The sequence below is a fragment of the Lutra lutra genome, chromosome 12, assembly GCF_902655055.1.
Source record: "Lutra lutra chromosome 12, mLutLut1.2, whole genome shotgun sequence".
NCBI classification, from domain to species: Eukaryota; Metazoa; Chordata; class Mammalia; order Carnivora; family Mustelidae; genus Lutra; species Lutra lutra.
In genome coordinates this window covers 72,700,389-72,720,540 of record NC_062289.1, presented here as the reverse complement: position 1 = coordinate 72,720,540, position 20,152 = coordinate 72,700,389, and the positions used below count along the sequence as shown (strand labels likewise).

Here is a 20,152-nt window from a genome sequence, read left to right as displayed (position 1 = left end):
CTTTAAAAAAAAAACCAACCAAAAACTGTTAAAGCCTTTGACTACATTAATATATTGCATTTTGCTGGCAACCTTTTGTAGCAGCTGTTCCAGCTTAGCCAATATCCATGTTCTAATTATTTATTACAGGATTTTATGTAAATTAAGAAATGTTAACCTTTATAATAGGATTGTAAATAGTACCCTGGATCTACTACTTCACCAGTTGCTTCCTAATGCCTCCAGTTGATAGCTGGCACTGTCTCACTGGCCACTGTAGTTTAAAGATATAATGTCACTAATTAATTATGGATTCTGTTCTTGTTCTGTAATACCCTAACACTTTCAGTAAATGATTTTGTATTGGCTTTTACAAGCTGGTATTCATTAGAATATGGGAACAATTAAGAGGATTAGCCTCTTAAGAACCCACTTTAACATTAGAAGAGTAAAAGTGATTTTAAGTGACTCTTTTTTCAGATGAAGGAGGCATTAAATTTTCATATGTATTGCTTAAAGGAAAAATTGTGTGGCTAAAGATATCTCTTTATAGTCCGGTCATTTTTTAGGACTACAGACTTCAGTGTCGTTTTCTTATTAATATTATTTTCTTTTCCACTTCTCATCACCTGTAAGATTTAAAAATTTGCACTGTACTGGGGTTTGTTTTGTTTTGTTTTTAAGAGTGAGAAAGCATGCAGGCAGGAGAGGGAGAGAGAATCTTAAGCAGGTTCCGTGCTAGCTCAAAGTGGAGGCAGTGCTCTGTCTCACAACTCTTGAGATTATGACCTGAGCTGAAATTGTCTGTTGCTCAACCGACTAAGCCACCCAGGCGCCCCTGTACTGGGATTTGTATTAAAAGTTGCAACATATATCTAGTAGACTTTATAATCATAATGTATAATTTCCATCTAATTTTCACTGAAATTGGGGTGTGTGGCTGGCTCAGTTGGAAGAGTATGCAACTCTTGATTTCAGGGTCATGAGCTCAAGCCCCATGTTTGGTGTAGAGATTACTTAAAATAATTTTCCCGAAATTAGACCATCTTTGTTCATGAGAACCTTTATTTCACTGGAACAAATCTTAGTGCCAAATTTGGCACCACTTAAAGAATAGTGCTAGCATTTAAATATTGACAAAAGATGATCAGTAATTTCCCCTCCTTTTTAATTTATTTATTAATATTTTAAAATTATTTTTTCCAAAGATTTTGTTCATTTATTAGAGACAAAGAGCACGAGTCAGGAAGAGAGGGAGAAGGAGGCTTCCCTGCTAATCAGGGAGCAGAATGTGGGACTTGATCCCAGGACCCTGGGATCTTGACCTGAGCCAAAGGCAGTCAGTTAACTGACAGACACCCAGGCATCCTCCCCTCATTTAAAAAAAAAAAAAAAAAGGCTTATTTATTTTAGAGAAAGAGAGCACAAGCATGAGCTTGTGAGGAAGGGGCACAGGGAGAGAGACTCATGGAAACTTTGCATTGAGCAGAGCCTGATGTGGGGCTCAATTTCACAACCATGACATCACAACCTAAGCCAGAACCAAGAGTTGGAAGCTCAACCAACTACACCATCCAAGTGCCCTCCCTCATTTTATTGTCGTTATTACTATTAGGTAAATAGAAGATTATAAAAATATTGTGCATTAATTTAATACCTGTTGTTTACTTTCCTTTTATAGCTTTTATGTCTTGGTAGAAAGTTAATTTATGGGTAAATTGATATACTGTGTCCATGGATAAGTAAGATCTTCTTATAGCTTGAAGATCTTAGGAGTACCGGTATTTACTAATGATTAAATGGGATTTGAATAACTGGTAAGGGATCACTTGACACAGGGAAGTTGCGTATTAATCCTGAAATTATAAAATACTTTTTCCAATCTAAAATCATGAAATGTCTTAGGTTGCTGATGCAGAGAGTTTAAGTGCTTAATTTAGAAAAGATTAGTAATTGCTGGTATTATCTGGTGTGAGATGAACTGGGAAGGGAAGTATTCAACACTTGGTGCTGTTTAGAACTTTTAGAATATATATAATTCTTTCTTGTACTAGTCTACTATATGTGCCACAATAAGGTTTTACTTCATAGATACCTTGGAAAATAAGTCCATGATGTTAAGCATCTCTAAGTTGGTTTTATAATTTAAAATAACTTCCATGTATTATTAATTTTGAACTTAAAAATTTTCATTTTGATAACAGGTAAGATCTCTCTGAGGCATTTCCCCTGCCTTGAAACCTCTTCCTCTTTAAGTTTTACCTATTTCCTTTGTAGGATTTGGCTTAGGTTTATAAATACAATATTTACCAAATGCCACCTATTTACTAGACACTCCTATGCCCTAGGCCTTGTGGAGGCTGCCATGAGCAAGATTACATGGTCTCTGACTTCATTCAATTTGTAGCCTATAAAGGAAAAGGAGTAGGGAATTATTCATGTATAAGTTGCTTTCTTGAGTTGCTTCCTTGAGTCAGGTGGGTAGAATATGCTGAACGGTAACGATAGGCTTCTGCTTTCTTGTGGTACATTGGGGTTTTACTAGAATCTGTCAAGAAATTGTCAGTCAGCTGTTAATTTAAAGGGATCATATCATGTCACATGTTAAGGGTAAAGGGAATTTAATAACAACAAAAAAATGCTACTGGTTATGGATTCTAAAAGGTAGAGGTATGCAATATTATTTGCCTTTTAGGATGCACAGAAAAGATTGTCTTTATGTTCAGTTGAATATCTTTTCTCCCCACAAGAGACATTTTAGTATCAGACTAAAATCTAAAATTATAACTTTGAATGTCATGTCATAGGACTACATAGTTTTGCTAATAGTCACTGGGTCATTAAGTTTCCTCATTTTGTGTTTCCTACTTTTTTTGTTTTTTTTTTCCTCTTTTCCTGGCGAGGAAAAAATTTTTCTATAGTCCCCACCTCCTCCTAATTCTTTAGCATGTCACATTTTTATTCTTTAAACCAAAAGTGTACATACTTAAAAGTAAATGGCATTCTGGGGTGCCTGGCTGGCTCAATTGGTAGAATATGAGACTCAAGCCCCATTTTGGGTGTGGAGTCTACCTTGAAAAAAAAAAAGTAAATGGCATTAAAAAAAAAAAAACTGTTAATTCCTTTTTAAAAAAACATATTATTGGGGCACCTGGGTGGCTCAGTGGGTTAAGCTGCTGCTTTCAGCTCAGGTCATGATCTCAGGGTCCTGCAGGGAGCCTGTTTCCTCCTCTCTCTCTCTGCTTGTCTCTCTGTCCACTTGTGATCTCTCTCTGTCAAATAAATAAAATCTTTAAAAAAAAATATTTGTATTAATGTATTTACATTAATACGCTAGTGTATTAATGTAATATTTCAGGGGTACAGGTCTGTGATTCATCAGTCTCACACAACACCTAGCACTCACCACAACACATACCTTCCCCAGTGTCTATCATCCAACCACCCCATACTCTCTACCCCTCTACCCCTCTCCCCTCCAGCAACCCTCAGTTTGTTTCCTAAGATTGAGAGTCTTATGGTTTGTCTCCCTCTCTGGTTTCATCTTGTTTCATTTTTTCCTCTCTTCCCCTATGATCCTTTTTATGTCTTAAATTCCACATATTAGTGAGATCATATGATAATTGTCTTTCTCTGTTTGACTTATATTGCTTAACATAATACCCTCTAGTTCCATCCACGTCATTGCAAATGGCAAGATTTCATTTTTTTTTTTAAAGATTTTATTTATTTATTTGACAGACAGAGATCACAAGTAGGCAGAGAGGCAGGCAGAGAGAGAGAGGAGGAAGCAGGGTCCCCGCTGAGCAGAGAGCCCGATGTGGGGCTCGATCCCAGGACCCTGAGATCATGACCTGAGCCGAAGGCAGAGGCTTTAACCCACTGAGCCACCCAGGCGCCCCGGCAAGATTTCATTTTTGATGGCTGCATAATATTCTGTTTTATATAGTCACCACATTTTCTTTATTCATCTGTTGATGGAGATCTTTTGGGCTCTTTCCAGAGTTTGGCTATTGTGGGTATTTCTGCTATAAATATTGGGGTGCAGGTGCCCCTGTGGATCACTACATTTGTATCTTTGGGGTAAATACCCAGTAGTGCGATTGCTGGGTTGTTTAAAAAAGAAAAAAGGGGGATGCCTGGGTGGCTCAGTGGGTTAAAGCCTCTGCCTTTGGCTCAGGTCATGATCCCAGGGTCCTGGGATGGAGCTCCGCATTGGGCTCTCTGCTCAGCAGGGAGCCTGCTTCTCCCTCTATCTCTCTGACTGCCTCTCTGCCTACTTGTGATCTCTGTCAAATAAATAAAATCTTAAAAAAAAAAGAAGGCCTTCTATCTTGCATGGATTTCTCACTGATACATTTGGCAAAATGGTTTAAACTGTCCAGTTGTAAATATGTTGAAAGCGAAAGCTAGTTATGAAAATGAGAAGGGGAAGTTTTCTTAAGTTAATAAAGTTAATGTTGTAATATAGTAATACATGCCCTGTAAGACATTTGTCTCTTGAAATTTAATAAGTATTTCTGGTCTGTTAACTTATATTCACCTTTGGGCATGTTTATAGTCCTGGTTTTAATCTGTAGGAAGTATTTTTCTACATTAAATTCAATCCAGTATAACTATGTTGGAATGTATTTCACTTTATTAGGATTTCAGGTGATGACTGCATGTGTATTTTATTTTTCCTGTGCTTTTATTATTACGATTAAGGTAATTTGTTATAAAAATTTAATCAGATGACTCAGGAACTCAGTCTTTATTAGCTAAAAAAAATTATTAGATAACTCCATATTGTGCTAACTTAGTGACTCATTTCTGCTAACTTAACCATCTGTAATTAATTGGCTGGAGAAAATAACATTTTGTTGGAGCCTACTTTGTAAAACTAAGTCCATCAAAGAATTCATACAAGATTAAGACTTTAGGTATAGAAGACACTTAAGTTGAAGTCTGGATATGGGACTCAGTAAGAAATACCTTGTTAAATTTGTGTATTTTGGTACCTACTGGTACTTAGAATATTTGAATGTTATATTCACTTGGATGCCTATATTTTGCATCTTAAAAAAGAAATGGTTGATATTTAAACTTTTTGAATGGTAGGAAAAGAATCTTACAGGTGAAGGAAATCATGTCAAGAGCAGTATTGTACATCTGTTATGGATAAAGCATCTTTTTGTTTTCAGCCTTATATGTAAATCTCTAGTGGGGTGCCTTGCTGACTCAGTCTGTTGAACATTCAGCTCCATATCTCAGGGTTGTGAGTTCAAGCCCCACTTTGGGTGTGCAGCCTACTTAAAAAAAAACAAAAACCCTAGAAATGTGTTGTGCAGACTTTGATATAAAGCATAGAAATAAATTGCATTTGGTTTAAAGATTGATGGTGACCAAATGTAAAAGCTAAAGCTTACAATTTTCACTTCTAATTTTTTTTTTGCCTTTTGTTATTCTTTTTTGAGGATTTATGGGTGACTAACTTCTTCAGGTTTTACTAAATATTGTTTATTTTAAAGGTTTAAAATGTACACAGAAACAGACCTGTGAATACAGAGAACAAACTGATGGTTGCCAGAGGGGAGGAGGATGGGGGGAATGTACAAAAATATACATACCCACAAGGTATGGGGAATGGAATATGAGGAGGATCGGGTAAGGGGGTGTGGGAGGTATACAGGCTTCCAGTTATGGAATGAATAAGTCACAGGGCAGGTGGGGGGGGTGGGGGTGAAAGTTACATCATGGGTCATAGATATTTTAATAGTGCTGTATGTTGGCAGCTGGTGAGCATGGCATAAGGTATAGAGTTGTTGAACCGCTGTGTTGTACACCTGAAACACTGTGTGTCAGCTGTACCTCAATGAGAAAAATAAAGTTTACAAATTTACAAGTCAGAGTTGTAACAAAAACTCCAGGGTGGTGGTGGTTGTTTTTGTTTTTTTTTTGTCCTCTTGTACATCCTGTTAATGGACACCCTGTTAATATTTTGGGGAATTTCTTTTGGGGGAGCTTAGGATATATATATATATGTGTGTGTGTGTGTGTGTGTGTGTATATATATATTTTTAAATATATATATATATTTTTAATATATATATATTTTTAAATATATATATATATTTTTAATATATATATATTTTTAAATATATATATTTTTTAAATATATATTTTTAAATATATATATATATATTTTTTAATATATATATATATATTTTTAAAGATTTTATTTATCCATTTGACAGATCACAAGTAGGCAGAGAAGCAGGCAGGGGGGTGGGGGGAAAGCTGGCTCCCCGCTGAGCAGAGACCCCAATGTGGGGCTCGATCCCAGGACCCTGGGACCATGACCTGAGCCGAAGGCAGAAGCTTTAACCCACTGAACCACCCAGGCGCCCCGGATTTTTATATTTTTTAATGCATTTTTCATTTTGTGAAATTCTTATTTCACTTTACTACTTTTACCTTATGCATACATATATATATATAGAGAGAGAGAGAGAATGAGTGTTGTGGTAAAATATACATAATATGAAATTTATCATTTCAACCATTAAAAAAAAATATTTAGAGTGAGTATGTGTGTGTACAAGTGAGGGGTGGAAGGAGAGAATCTCGAGCAGACTCTGCGCTGAGTATGGAGCCTGATGTGGGGTTCCATGCCACAACCCTGAGATCATGACCTGAGCTGAAATGAAGACTCCAATGCTTAACCAACTGAGCCCCCCCCCCCATTTTAACCATTTTTAAGTGTACAGTTTTGTGGCATTAAGTACATTCACATTGTTGTGCATCCATCCCTACCATCTATCTTCAGAACCTTTTCATCTTCTCTAACTGAAACTCTGTACCCAATAAACACTAATGCCCCATTCATCCCTCTCCCAAGCCCCTAGCAAACAACATTTTGCTTTCGGTTTCTCTGAATTTGACTACTCTAAGTACCTCATGTAAGTGTAATCATACAGTATTTGTTCTGTTGTGACTGACTTATTTCATTCAACGTAATGTTGGTTCATCCATGTTGTAGCATGTGTGTGAATTTCCTTCCTTGTTAAGGCTGAGTAATATTCCACTGTACATACATGCCATGTTTAGTTTATCCCTTCATCCATTGATGGACACTTGGGTTGCTTCCACCTTTTGGCTACTGTAAACAGTGCTGTGAACATGGATATATGAATACCTGTTCAGGTCCCTACTTTTCAGTTCTTGTGGGTATATATATCCAGAAGTGGAATTGCTGGATGATGTGGTAATTTTATGTTTTAATATTTTTGAGGAGTTGCCATCCTGTTTTCCACAGTGGCTGCACCATTTTACGTTCCCACCAGCAGTGCACAAGAATTCCAATTTTTCCACATGGTAGCCAACACTTTATTTATTTTTTAAAATTTTAAGTAATCTCTACACCCAACACGGGGCTTGAACCCACAACCCCGAGATTGGGAAGCATGCTCCACTGACTGAGTGAGCCAGGTGCCCCTAAACTTTATTATTTTCTGTTTGTTTAAAATAGCCATCCTTTTTTTTTTTTTAATAGCCATCCTTTTTAAAGATTTATTTGTCTATTTGAGAGAGAAAGAGAGGTGGAGAGGGACAAGCAGGAGAGGGGCAGAGAGATAAAATCGATTCCCTACTGAGCAGGGAGCCCAACTCTAGGCTCCATCCCAGGATCCTGAGATCATGAGCTAAGCTGAAGGCAGATACTTAACTTACTGAGCCACCTGGGCACCCCTGAAGTTTTTGTTTTAAATCTTTGTTTTTTGTTTTTTTTTTTTTCATTGTCTCTTACAGGTTTTGAGGTGTATTAATAGTGTTATTCTTCCTTTGTGGCAGTAGTTTATTAGAGGAGAAAATTTGAGTATTGATGGGCCTTCCTAAGTAGCATGCAATATGGTGCATGATAGAGGCACAGCAACTTGTGTGAAATAATAGTAATATTTCTCAGTTTGAACTATTTAAGGGAGGAAAACCTAATATATCCATTTCTTGTTTGCATTAGTGCTTTCCAAAATAAAATTTCAGTATGTGAGTTATAGGTGAATAGTTTCTCCTTGTGAAATATTAAAACATTAAAGATAAGGCTAAAATTCCTTTAAATGCGATTTTCAGTCCTGGTCTTTTTATTCTCTCTAGAGATAATCACTATAATTAATTTAGCACATTCCCTCCCCCACAGGCTTTTTTCCTCATGCCTCTGTGTGTGTGTGTGTGTGTGTGTGTGTATCCATCCCTAAATAATATATGGCATTCTTTACCTTTTTTCTTTTTACTATACTGTACATCTCTACATCATTTTTCTCTTCAGTGTGTCTCAGAGATATTTGCTTAAATATTATATAACATTCCATAATATGAACATAATTTTTTGTTCATGTAGTTACTCTATTGGTAGATATTTAGGTTATCTTTAGTCTTTTGTTCTTACTAGCTGTTGCGGTGAAGGTTTTATTAATTAATTAACTAACGTCTCTCTCAAAGCACCTTTCTCAGTGGGTGAGTACTCTGAAGTATTGAGAAATAGATTTGCTGGGTTAGAGCTCCAGGCTGGCTCAGTTGGTAGAGCATGTGACTCTTAAACTCAGGGTTGTGAATTTGAGCCCCACTTTGGGGGTAGAGATTACTTAAAAGGCAAAACAGATTTGCTGGGTCATATGGTATACATAGCTACAGGCGGGCGGCGGCCCCCCCCACCCCCGGCCAAATGTAAGCTATGAGCCAGCATGGAGCTTGCGACTCTTGATCTTGGGATGGAGAGTTCATGCTCTACCGACTCAGCCAGTTAGGTGTCCTATGTACCTATAGTTTTAATATGCTGCCAAAATGCTCTTCAAAGTAGCTATACTAGCGATGACTGGCTAGCTTAGTGGGTGGAGCATTTGATTCTTGATCTCAGAGTTGTAACTTTGAGTCCCAGTGTTAAATGTAGAGATTATTTAAAAATAAATCTGTACTGGGGCGCCTGGGTGGCTCAGTGGATTAAAGCCTCTGCCTTCAGCTCAGGTCATGATCTCAGGGTCCTGGGATCGAGCTCCACATCGGGCTCTCTGCTCGGCGGGGAGCCTGCTTCCCTCTGTCTCTCTCTGCCTGCCTCTCTGCCTACTTGTGATCTCTGTCAAATAAATAAAATCTTAAAAAAATCTGTATTAAAAAATAAAACAACAACAAAAAAGTTAACTGTAACAATTTTACTTCTACCCAAGTGTATGCAAGTAGTCATTTTCCATGTTTATTCCAGTATTTGAAAGTAAATGGTATCTTAATTTTGGCCAATCTAGTGGCTGGAATATAGGAAAATAGTTATCTTCATTGTTTTTATTTTGTATTTTTCTGATTGCTTATGAGGTTTAGGTTATTGTAAGATAGCTTTAGGAAAGTGTGCATTATTTTCTGTTGTCCATTTACTCAGACTTGATTCCTTCCCTCCCAGATTTGTTACTTTTAAAGGTATCTCTAATGCTTAAAGGGTCTGTTTTGACTGAAATGCTTATAGCATTGAGCAAGTGTTTGAGGAGTGGTAGGTATGCGACAGTAGAGCTGGTGAGGGTCAAGTGACTTTGGAAATCCCCTTGATCGTCTTCCATACAGATATCTTTCAGTTAAATCAAGTTTCAGTGAATTTTTTTTCCTTAGCATTTGATTTCCCCATCATTTTTCAAATTCTAAATTGGGTGTATTTACTTTTTAAGTCTGCTTTATTAAGATATAATTTATATGCAACAGAATTCACCTGGTGTACTTTGACAGGCATATGGGCTTATAAAATCACCACTCTATTCTTAATAGAGAATATTTCCATTACTGCAGAAAAGGTTCCTAATACCCTTTAGTAGTCCTCCCATTAGTCTCAGCAAACCACTAATCTGATCTGTCACTGTAGATTAGCATTGCTTATTATAGAAATTTGATATAAATGGTCATTCCCAACCTCTTATGTAGACTTCTGATCTTAGCATTGTATTTGGTTTATTAAGAAAGTGAACTTTAAAAAATGATTAATTTCTAGATGTTTTTGGCTAAAAAGTTCTTAAATTTCTTTAGGTTTGAGAGTGTTTTCTGAATGGTGACTTGGCAACTTTACTGCATTGTTGAATTAGAAAAAAATTTTGTTTCAGTTCTGCTGTGGAAATACTGACACAATAAGGGTAACAGTACTTGAATCTGTAATGAAATATAGCCCAGTGGAAGGAAGATAGCAGTAGCTGATCTACTTCCTATTTCCACACTTGCTTCTTAATGTATGTTTATCATTACATACATTACATACATTGATTTTGGTTTATATTGTCCTGAATTTGCAGACATTGTTTTGAGTGAATGACAACACCCACAGTGTTAGTGTTTAGTTTCTTGCCAAAGCTATATTTTTAAAAATGTTTTCTATTTCCATAGTTTCTGCAAAGGGAGAAAAAGAAAAATCCATGCTTTTTAGCCTTTTTTTTTTTTTTTTTTTTGAGAGAGGGAGGGACAGAGGGACTGAGGGACTGAGACCATCTTTAGCAGGCTCCACGCCCAGTGTGAGCCAGAAGTAGGGCTGGATCTCACCATCCTAAGATCATGACCTGAGCCAAAATCAAGAGTTGGATGTTTAACCAACAGAGCCACGCAGGTGCCCCATTATTTATCTTTTCAAGGTGGCTGAGACTAAAACATAAAACAGTAGAGGGGAATCTGTCTAACTTGATTTCTTGTGTAAGATCATAATGTTACAGATCATAATATTACAGATTTCATGGTATTTGTTGGGAACTCCTGACAGCCAGTTCTTCTTTTCTTCCTTGCATAATCTCTTTGAACACCTTCTATTTAAAATTTTGGAATGGTTATTCTTTAAACAAACAAAACAAAACAAAACAAAAAACCCGCCTCAGAGGTATACTGCTGTTAACCAAGATTACAGACACTGGTTATAAATCTGAGTGTCAGTGTAATCTGTGTCATTCTGTTGCATTGTGGGTTTTGGATTTGAACTGAGAATGTCTGTTTTCTGAAAGCACTAGTTTGTTTTAATTTATTTTAAAATTGGGAAATAATTATACATGTAATAAAGTATAGTAACTTTAAGCTTGATAACTTTTTACATATCTATAGATCCATGTAATTGCACCCAGATTAAGATAGAACATTTAGGGGCACCTGAGTGGCTCAGTTGGTTAAGCACCTGCCTTCGGCTCAGGTCATGATCCCAGGGTCCTGGGATCAAGCCCTGCTTTGGGCTCCCCACTCAGTGGGGAGCCTGCTTCTCCCTCTCCCACTCTCCTGCTTGTGTTCCCTCTCTCGTTCTGTCCAAAAAAAAAAAAAAAGAAAAAAAAAAAGAAAGAACACTTACAGCTCTCCTCCACTCAGACTTTTTCCCAGTCAGTACATACCCCAAAGAGATAATCACAGTTGACTTTTATCACTATAGTGTCTTTGTTTTTGTTTTTAGTTTCATAGTAAAAGTTCTTCTTAAAAACGTTTCTTTTTCTGCTTGTAAATAGCACCAGGGTAGCATCCCTAACCTATTAGGGATGCTATAATCAGAGATTGCCTGAAAGGCATGGAAGTGAACAAGGCTTAATTGTATGATAGATGATTAATAACAAAATTCTAGTGTAGTCTTATGCAGCCTTCCTCATGGACAGAATATACTTTACCTGGGACTAGAGTACAACCTTCTTTTTCATTGAATTTTTTTAAATCATAAGGAGAATCTAGATTAATCAAGTTATGTAATGAATGTTCATGTACCTGCAGACTGTTGAATAATATTAATCTGTCATATTTGTGTCAGATTTTAAAAAATAATTTTTTGCTTTGATACAATTTCAGATTTAGTAGAAGTTACAGAAATAACATAAGGAATTTACCAGTCATTACCCTTCACCAGTTGTTTACATTTTGTTTCATATGCTTTATAATTCCCCATTTTTTTCCTGAACCCTTTGAGAGTAAGTTGAAGGAACTGTGCCCCTGCAGAATTCCTTTGAATACTCTGGAGTTTATTTCCTAAGAATAAGGTAGGGATATTCTCTTACATAACCATGGAGAAATCCTTTATGGATTTTTAGAGTTTAATTTTAACGATAATCTTATATCTAAGCTCTTGGATACACCTCACAGTTGGCAAGATATTTCACGTACCGCCTTCGGTTCCTCTATCAAAGGAAGTTTTAGTATGTTTTTAAGCTTAATTAAATGCAAATGTAGTGTATTTTGCTTTTGGTCAAGACGTTTTGAAATTTGAAAACTAAAATGCATCTTGCTAACTTTGGCTTGTATATCATTAGGTTGTTGTCACCAGATTTATTATACTATAGTATCTTAACATAATTTTTGAACTAAGAAGTACTAATTATAATTAGACTTTAGTCTGTCAATGTTCTTTGTAAACTAACACTATGAAGTGTCAAGATGATACATAAACTCAACAGAGCATTTTTAGTTGTCCCTTATCACTGCCTCCTACAGAGGTGACATGCTTGTCCAAGCCACATGTATTCTTCTTCCTGTTTTCCCGATAATAGTATAAGTTTTTAGGTCAGTCGATGTATGAATAAAGGCATTTGTATTGTGTTTACTCTCTATGGAAGTGAGTAAATTTGCTTGTGAAGATTAAACTCAGTACACTAAAGGTCTTAGTACACATCTCACCAAATGAATCACTATCCATGCTGGAGTATCTAAAGAAGGTATTGGTTTTCCTTGTGCCCTGTTTAGATATTCTGAAGCCCAGATTTTCTCTTGTACATGTAATTTCAGAAGTTCTTTCTGGTTTTATTTGCATTTTCATGTAAAATTTATAATGTCTCTTTTCCTTAGTATCTGAGTTTTAGTACTTTATTTGTAGAATTTGAAAAGATCTTACCATTGTTTTAGGGGAAAACTAAGGGAATGCTTAAAACTAAGCATTCAAGTGATCATGTCACATTATGGTAAAGGGTCCATTCTAGCATGGTGTTTTAGAATCTAGAAATATACCGGCCCTTTGACCTTGGGCAAATTACTTAGTCCTTGGGCAGATTACTTAATCCTTGGGAGACTTGCTGAAGTGGGGAAAAATACCTCAACAACAACCCTATGAAGATTGCATAAGATAATGTATGAAAAGTACATAGCTCAGTGATAGGCACAGGTCAGTAAATACTACCTTTTAAGTAGAAGATAATGGTACTTATTCAGACTTTGGTTTTGTTTAACAAAATAATACTTAAATATTCCTTTAGACTAGTTTTACTAAGCCTATAAAGGTCTATAATATAAAACAGAGCTCCATATGTAGTGTTTAACTGTAGCTTTTTTGTGAACAGAGTAATGGATCTATAATGGAAGACTTTTTAGTAGCTTTTTTTGTATATTGGTTTGTTATCCAGTAATCTCATGAAATTGGGCAAGACAGATAATTATATTTCTTTTGAGAGCTCAAGAAACAGATACCTAGAGTGTGTGTGGTGTAACTAAGTTATAGATACATAACAGGGTATTAGTGGGAATAGCTAACATGTATGTGATTACTAAATGCTAGGTACACTTCTGGTTGCTTCTGTGTCTTGGATCACTTATAACACTGTAGGATATTTTTGCTGTTAAACATGTTAATGAAAAGAGACCTGCTCAAGATGATAAAACTAATAAATGCCTGAATTAGGTTTTGAGGCAAGGTCTGTTGGACTCTAAAGCTGTGAATGAATGCCTAAAAGAGAACACTCTTCAGGGTGCTCGTGTATGTTTTTAATTCTTAAATACCAGTATTCCCTTGAAGCCTTTGTTTAAAAGAGCAGACACTGAAGTGACAGTGCATAGTAAAAAGGGAAATCCTATTCCTCCACTCTGCCACAGGCTGTGGGGAGTAGAATAAAGGAATAAAAGCAGGAGATGTGGTCTTAAATACTGACTTTTGCAAAAGAATTTGCCTTTCTTATTAGGTTTACTCTCTGGTTGAATAATCTTTTATCTTCCCTTGCCCTTATTTTGGGGAAAAGTTTAGAGGCTGGAGACAAAATCAGCTATCTGTTCTGCAATCCCTTAGATAGGTTTGCATTCTTCCTATTCTGTAGTCTATAATTGTAATTTGGAAGGATTAGATTTAAGAAGAATAAAAGATTCCTTAACTTCTATGGTTCTATCAAGGTACCCTAACCCCATAATTTTATATATACATATACTTCTGTGTGTGTGTGTGTATTTTATGTATAAAAAATACATATATTTAACTCTGTATTCGGTTATGCTTGGGAACTTTTAGGTACTTACAGTCTCATTAGTATACTGAACACATAGACCGATTGTCTTATCCGGTCAGCTTTTTGCTTCCTTGCCCTTATATTTGTTTTATTGTGCTGGTGCCCATAACAACACAAACTTACAGCCCAGTAATGCAGGGCAAATAGACTTCTTTCCTTCCCTGGAGGCTTTTTCTGTACTAGTTGCCAGTTGGGAGGGTGGTGAGCCTGCGAGTTTAATGGAAAACCTGATTTCCTGACTTTCTCTTCTTTAGATTGTCTTAGTGCTGAAATAGGCTTCAAGAAGTGAGTAGAAAGCAGTGCCCAGCTTGAAGTTATTTTAAAAATATTCAGCTGTAGAGTGAATGGATTTTTTCCTTTATTTATTAAAAAAAAAATTTATTTATTTGGCAGCGAGTGAGAGAGATCATAAGTAGGCAGAGAGGCAGGCAGAGAGAGAGAAGGGGGGAAGCAGGCTCCCTGCTGAGTAGAGAGCCCAAAGTGGGGCTTGATCCCAGGACCCTGAGATCATAACTGGAGCCAAAGGCAGAGGCTCAACCCACTGAGCCACCCAGATGCCCCCAATTTTTTTCTTTGTTAACATCTCAGAAGGTGTTGACGGGTTTAAGATTTTAATATTAAATTTAATATATTATTTAATAATAATCTGTAGTAGAACATTATTTAGTGACACCCAGTTTTCAATTTAATAGCCATTTATTTGCCTTGGCAAATTCTCTGTATTTTCCTGTATTCCCCCAAACATGCTTTTCTTTCTTTTTTCTTTTTTTTAAAGATTGTATTTATTTATTTGTCAGAGAGCGCGCGCGTGCACAAGCAAGGGGAATAGCAGGCAGAGCAAGCAGAGGGAGAGAAGCAGGCTCCCCGCTGAGCAAAGAGCCTGATTTGGAACTCCATCCCAGGACTCTGGGATCATGACCTGAGTCGAAGGCTTAACCGCTTAACCACTTAACCAACTAAGCCACCCAGGTGTCCCAAAACTTGCTTTTCTTTATAGTTTTCCAAGTTAATTTATTTTATCAAATTTTTATAAAAATTCGTATCCTGGATGAGCTCCCCCCCACCCAATTTTTTTTTCTTAAATTAAGATGTTTATTTTATTTTAGTAACCTCTACACCCAGCGTGGGGCTTGAACTTAAAACCCCAAGATCAGGAGGCACATGCTCCACTGGAAGAGCCAGCCAAGGCACCCCCAAGTTAATTTCTTTGAATAGAATATAAAATTGTAATATTGAAAAAGTATGGCCCCCCCCTCATCCTTTCCATTTGAGTTTTAAGATGCTTATGTTTTTGATATTACTACCTTGGTTAAAAGACTTTCTGGGGAATTTGATGTATGATGTTTGGATTTTAAAGGCTTGTATTTTACCCCTTTTCCAGAACCTTATATCAAGTACTCAACTTCTGCAGCTGACAAAAGTAAGATACTTACTGATAATGGATCTTTGTTATCTTTCTTGTCATTAATTACTAGTGTTTTAGCTTTACTGTATTTTGTCTTCATTTGAATCTAGAAGTTATAATGCCCTTATTAGCAGGGTGAATCTCTTTTCTCAGGAGAATGCTGACATTTACATGGCTATAAAACTTAGTTGTTTGAGTGCCTACTGAGCATCAAGACATTCTTTTCTGGAGATGCCTTTCTTTACCACACACTGTTTACCTTTGATCTATCACAGCAGTCTTGGGGCTCAGAAGCAACTTGTTTGTTGTGCTTGTGTGCTTTTTTCTTTCATAAAACTTTGAAGGTTTTTTTTTTATAATACTAGTTTTTAGAATGTAAAATTTGGTGAATAATAGCACTCCATATAATTTTTGGGTCTCAATGAAGTAAACATCAAATTGCATTTCATAAATGTGTTTAAAGGATCTAAATCTGTGAATAATGGAATAAACTTCCCAAAGCTTGTTCTTCTAGTTGATGATGTTCAGATTTCTGAAATCTGAGTCTGATTTGGAACCATATGTGCACTTCTGTCATACTTAAAGGAAAAAAGATTTGTATTGATTTGTGAGCCCAGAGTTAAATTTTTCTTGGTCATTGGAGTGATGGGTGTTTAAAAATTTTTTTTCCTTTTTTTCCCCATAGATTCCTTGCTTAGGACTGGCCATATAATTTGCAGGGCTCCTTTTTCAAAAAAAAAAAATTAAGAATTTCAGAATGATTATAGCAGAACAATAAACCAAGCATGGAGTCATGTGACTGTACAGGTTGTGCACTCATGAAGCTGGCCTTGTCATTTCTTCAACAGATAATTTTATTTTTAAAAATTTTATTTCTGAGAGAGAGTAGGCTAGTGGTTGGAGGGGCAGAGGGAGAGAATCTTCAAGCAGATTCCCTGCTGAGGGTGGACCCCCCCCCCCCCCCCCCCCCCCCGCAGTGGGGTCTCAGTCTCACTACCCATGAGATCATGACCTGAGCCAGAACCAAGAAGAGTTGGATGTTTAACTGATTGAGCCACTCAGGCACCCTGTTCAATAGATAATTTAGAAAAATTGTGTACATTTTCTAATTTTGACATATAAGTGTATATTTTACTGTTTTTATTTGAAGAAAATATGTCCATGTTAGGATTTAAAATCTTAAACTTTTATGCTAGTTTTATTTTCTAACTTAAGATCTGGTTAAGGAGTGTCACAGTACAAATTGTTCTTATTATAGGTTTAAATAAAATAACACAAAACTTGGATCTTAAAAATGGGAAGGGGACTGTATTGGAGGTGATTGTTTTGTTTTATTCAGACATTGAGGTCTTGTAGAGATCAACTTTTGAAATTGATGATCCTGCGTTGGGACTTGAGGTCATGTGCTTACCTCACTCTTGAAATAACTTTATAAACCTTTCAGGCTTGCTAATTAAGGTTAGCTAAAACTACTTTCAGCAAAAGCCCTTTGCTTGTTTTCCCAGTGAGTAAATCAAGTATTAATTTCTGAAGATAAATTTTTTTTTTTTTTGATAGGAAGTAGTATTTATTGGTGGGCATGAATAGGGAGGGGGCAGTGCCAAGGTTCTCATGAGTGCAGAGCCCTTAATTTGGCCACCGTTAGGAAAGTATTTGACCCCACAGCTATCTGGGATGAGCCGCTCTTCAGCTACCATGTCTTCAACTTCGTCTGCATTAAACTTAGTAAAAGCCCCACTTCTTGGAGATGCGCATCTTCTGGCGGCCAGGGATCTTGAACTTGGCCCTGTCTAGGGCCTCAGTCACATGCTCCTTGTTCTGCGACTTATTATGGATGGACATGATGACTTGGCCAGTGTGGACCCTGGCTCCTGTGCCCTAGGGCTTTCCAAAGGCACCCCGCAAGCCGGTCTACAGCCTAGCTTGGAGATAGCATGAGGTCACACCTCAGTGTCCACTGGAAAGGGCTGTGTTCAAGGTCCCTTGGGGCAACTCATGCAATCAGCAGGCTCCATATGCCACTAAGGAAGCTACTCTTTGCAGCATGGCATGCTGGTCCCCCATGGAGAAAGAAAAGAGCACAGTCGGCTTGAAGATAAATTTTTTAATGAAATTGTTTAAAGTTTTCTGGGTAGACATTATTTTGAAATGACTTCTTGTGTATGGAGAGATTATTTGTGTATTTTATATAAAAGAGTAGCAGTTGATGTAGACTATTGGATAACAGCTTTAACTAGTAGTAATAAGAATATTACTGTACTTTTTTAAACAGTAAGAAGTTTTATGGGAGCTGAAACTAGTACCCCCCCTTTTTTTTCTAAGTAGGAAATTAGAATGCTATCAAAGGTCCAACATTTTTTCCCTCCTCTTCTTCCTCCTCACCATCAGGTTAGCAGGTGGTTAAATAACCATTTCTCTGACAGAAGGTGCTGGGTGATTAACAAAAGCCATCATATAACACATTCCCTTGATCATGTCATGAAGTTGATCTCCTTGGAGGCTAATTAACTTCATGGAAATTTCTGTACCTTAGAAGAACTTTAGACTTTACCCAGAACACTGATCACATGTAAATGCTTGTCCTTTGGTTATATGGAAAACCACAAGTTCATATGCATTCCCTTAGAAAGAGATTTGAAACAGAGTTGGTGACCTATGTAGGGTAGTTCATATGATCTGCTTGTACAACTTTTTCTAAATACTATACTGACTACTTTTGGATGAGGGTTAGAGCCCCTGCTTTAGGATATGATTTTAGGATTTTTAAAAAATTAAGATAGAATTTATATAGTGAAATGCAGTCACTTCTCAGCCTTTTGGCTAAGGTCAAGTGTAGTGTATAGTGAAATGCACAGATAGAAGTATGCAGTTTGAGTTTCAGTAAATGTTTACAGCTATGTAGCCACTGCCACAATCCTGATATATAACTTTATATTGGAACATTCTCATGGCTTCTGGTTATTTCCCCTTCTCCTCCCACCCAAACTGTAGCTCCTACCTGAACTATGTTTCTGTCACTATAGATTAGTTTTATTTATTTATTTTAAAAGATTTTATTTATTTATTTGACAGAGATCAAAAGTAGGCAGAGAGAGGCAGAGGAGAGGAAGGGAAGGGAAGAGAGAGAGAGGAAGGGAAGCAGGCTCTTCCCGATGCGGGGCTGGATCCTAGGACCCTGGAAATGACCCGAGCCGAAGGCAGAGGCTTTAACCCACTGAGCCACCCAGGTGCCCCACTATAGATTAGTTTTACGTATTTTTGCATTTAAATGGAATCATGTAGTATTTGCTCTTTTTTAAGTTGCTGCTTTGAGTCAGTCTGATGCTTTTGAGATTCATCCATGTTGTTCATTTTTATTGCTGAGTAGTATTTTATTGAGGAATTGCACCCATAATTTGTTTATTTGATCACTTGATACTGGACATTTTGAGTTCTTTTCAGTTTGGGCATGTTAGGAATAAAGTTGATCTGAACATTTGTTTCCAAGCCTTCTTGTGATCACATGTTTTCACTTCCCTTGGGTTAGCATCAAGGAGTGCAATTGCTGGGTCATAGAATACATGGATGTTTAACTGTATAAGTAGCTGCCAGACTGTCCTTCGAAGTGGTAATGCCAGATTTATACTTTGATGAGCAATGTATGAGTTCCAGTTACTCAACATCCTCAAATTTGTTTTTGTAAGTCTCTTTAATTTAGTTACCCCATTGGGTGTGAAAGGGTATCTCACTGTAGTGTTTTCATTTGCATTTCCCTGATGATTGATGGTGATCCACATCTTTTCATGTGCTTATTGGTCATCGATAATGTCTTTGGTAAGGGTTCCATTAAAATCTTTTGTCTATAAAAGTTTTCTTCTTCTTACTGATTTGTGTTTGCTTTTTATATATTTTGGACATAAATCCTTTATTAGATACATATATTTGCAAATATTTTTCCCACTCTGAATTTCATTTTCTTAAGGGTCTCTTTAATAAGCAGAGATTTTAACAATTTTTAAAATCTTTTATTGTGAGGAAAATACACATAACAAAATTTATCATTTAACCATTTTATTATTTTTTAAAATTTATTATAGCACGAGTGGGGAGGAGGGGCTGTGGGAGAGGGAGAAGCAGACTCCCTGCTGAGCAGGGAGCCGGACATGGGGCTCAATTCCAGGACTCTTGAGATCCTGACCTGAGCTGAAGGCAGATGCTTAACTGAGTCAACCAGGCACCCCCTATTTTAAAGAGTACAGTTCAGTTGCATCAAGTATATTCAGTGTTCTGTAACTGTCACTAGTATTTCCAGAACTTTGTCAAACAATCTGTACCCATTAAATAACCAGAAATTAAAAAAAAAAAAGATTTATTTATTCATTTTAGATGGGGAGGGGCAGAGGTAGAGGGAGAGAGAGAATCTGAAACAGATTCCCTGCTGAGTGCAAAGCCCAATGTGGGGCCCTATCCCATAACCCATGGGATCACAACCAGAGCTGAAATCAAGAGTTAGACAGATGCTCAATGGGCTGAGCTACCCAGGCGCCCCTGAAGACTTTTTTTTTTTTTTTTT

At 36.8% G+C, this 20,152-nt stretch overlaps 1 protein-coding gene and 1 non-coding gene across 13 annotated transcripts in view; one reads left to right on the top strand and one right to left on the bottom strand.

Moving 5' to 3' along the window:
- MTMR3 (myotubularin related protein 3) overlaps positions 1-20,152 on the top strand; it is a 147,798-nt gene that overhangs the window by 37,087 nt on the left and 90,559 nt on the right. The window contains exon 2 of one of the 12 annotated variants that reach the window (XM_047698363.1): positions 15,577-15,615. The exons of the other annotated variants lie outside the window; for them this stretch is intronic. The gene's annotated coding sequence lies outside the window, so the exon portion shown is untranslated. The remainder of the gene's footprint in view (positions 1-15,576; positions 15,616-20,152) is intronic. 12 annotated transcript variants of the gene reach the window in all.
- On the bottom strand, positions 17,566-17,695 carry LOC125082772 (small nucleolar RNA SNORA70). The gene has a single exon (XR_007122090.1). It is a non-coding gene; the product is annotated as a small nucleolar RNA SNORA70 (small nucleolar RNA).